We start from the raw sequence: 2372 nt of genomic DNA, 5'->3' as shown, positions 1-2372 counted from the left end.
TGAACTTATATTATAGTATGGCGGCCCTTACTATATATTTGAACTTATATTATAGTATGGCGGCCCTTACTATATATTTGAACTTATATTATAGTATGGCGGCCCCACTATATATTTGGCGTAAATTGCGTAATTTACTAGATTTTTGGGGAGATAAATAGCCCCAAAGGCTATTGTAGACTAATCCAATCGACTCTGCTATGCAGAGGAGATAAATAGCCCCAATATTTACGACTAATCCAAATCTCCTCAATTTACTACTATATTAGGCCCTGTATATATATTGGGGAGATAAATAGCCCCAAAGGCGTAGACTAATCCTTATGTATATAATAACCGTCTACCCAGGAATTTCTATTTATTTTAGGCTACTTTAATTCAAGTTAAAAGTGTGATCATGTAGAGGATAGGAATGATATATTCATCATGATACTTGAGACTTTGAATTTGCTTTCGCGCAAGAAAGATTGGTACCATAAGTGAGCTTTTGGTACCAAGACTAATTGCTTAGGCTTTAACTTGGCTCTCACCCTATCGATCATGATCCCCTTCAGGTACGGATTCATGGGGTTGCCCCTTCCGAACCATAACTCCAAAGGTAACCGATAGTAAGAAAGGGACTTATCCGATACAACACGCAACCGTTTCCAACGCCTACTAAGAGACGAGGAGAGTATGCGACCTCGGACTCGATAACCAGCACCAGCTAACCTAATCAGACACGACCGTTTTAAGTCGTACCTTTCAGCCAACTGGCACAGACCGATAAGTGACCTAGATGCTAGCATTGCCTTAGCAGAGATTGGAGTAAGATTAACTTGAACCTTTTTAACCCAAAACTGCTTAGCAAATTAAAGCGCCCCCGTTTTAGAGTCAATTGACTTAGACTCAGATATAGAGACACAAAGAATGTCTAGCAGAGCTTTGTACTTTTCAGCCACAGCAACTTATATTAGTAGGGCGGCGATTACTATGTCATCACCGAGAAGAGCGTACTTTCTAAAAGGCGCCTTTCTCCTTGGATAAACAAACCACGCAGCCAACCACACCATGAAATGGTGTGAGAGACTGAAGAGGGCCCACGTAATACCCTAAGGGCGCAGCAAAGCTAATGTATCTCGCTTTCTTTAATAAAGGGCGATGAGTCCAAAAGACATTCCACCACAACAGAAACAACGCACGACGACATGGCTCGTCCAAAGAGGCGTGTAAACACAGCTTCTAGGACTACCACTGGAAACCTATCTGTAGCCGAGGATAGATCATAGGAAAGTATATCGGAGGGACTCATTCGGCTAAGACGGTCGATGGGACCTTTCTGATTAAAAGTACCATCCATAGGGATACGCGATAAGACGCGCATAGCCCAGTCATGCACAGGGTGTAAAAGCCGCTGCCGCACAAAGTTACCAATGGCAAACAAACGTCTCTTACCAGCTCCCGTAAGGGTGCACGTCAAGCGACCGGGGCGAGGATTTAAAAGACCTATATGATTATAGATCCCATATAAAATAGGCTCAATTCTTTCCTGAAAAGAGCATAAATCCAGCCAGACACACCTAGTATTATAACTATAATATAGAGGATGTCCTCTTCGACCACATCATACCAGGATGCCATTCAATCCGCCTGTTGACAATTAACCTCGCTGATAAAGCGAACGCCGCCAACTCGTACTTCAGAGATGAAAATACGTTTGGTTCGGGTTTCGGTATTTTCCAATACCTACGGTCATCATTAGGCAAAGATTTCCAGGTCGGTTTCCAAGATAACCCTTTGTGAAGAGGGATCTCAGAAATCCAGGGTAGATACTTACGCTGAAGGCTATTAAACTGCTCTTTAAAAATGCCCATCAGATATTTGATCTGAGCTATATTCTGCTGTGGCGCGCTCTCAAACGTCGCTTTGCTAATACGCTTAGCGAGAGGGATGATCCTACACACACTAAACCAAGAGAGATACAACTTAACCAGTCGATCACCTCGTTTTATAATAATAAAACGATGATGCTTTGGTATTATCACCGGCAACCCTGCACGACTTAAACAGACACTCACAGCGGACTTACCCACTATTATAGGAGATCCAGCATAGTACTGTTGCAAATGAACAGCACACTGTTTCAAATATAAGGAAGTAAATAATAAGCCCGACTTACGTACGAGATCCATTACTCTTCGCGCGATAACAAGAGAGCACACAGCTCCTTCTAATGTAAGATATCCAGTAACGGCCAAATGGATTTTGATCAAAAACCCACGTAACCGCCCCACATGTTCAAACATGTGGCGCCAAGAAACCTGAGGCAGGCGAATTTATATTTATTTTAGGGCCAAATCCGAGTATTCGCGCCTATGGACTCTCCCTTTGAA

At 42.7% G+C, this 2372-nt stretch overlaps 1 pseudogene; it reads right to left on the bottom strand.

The window, feature by feature from the left end:
• Positions 1–494: 494 nt before the first annotated feature.
• On the bottom strand, positions 495–1528 carry LOC141819207 (putative mitochondrial protein AtMg01110; annotated as a pseudogene).
• Positions 1529–2372: the final 844 nt, after the last annotated feature.

The sequence above is a fragment of the Curcuma longa genome, unplaced genomic scaffold, assembly GCF_044706935.1.
Source record: "Curcuma longa cultivar G26 ecotype Majalengka, Jawa Barat unplaced genomic scaffold, ITB_CL_G26_1.1 contig_28328, whole genome shotgun sequence".
Classification (NCBI taxonomy): domain Eukaryota; kingdom Viridiplantae; phylum Streptophyta; class Magnoliopsida; order Zingiberales; family Zingiberaceae; genus Curcuma; species Curcuma longa.
The sequence above is the reverse complement of the archived record's forward strand: the minus strand, read 5'-3'. Positions and strand labels throughout refer to the sequence as shown.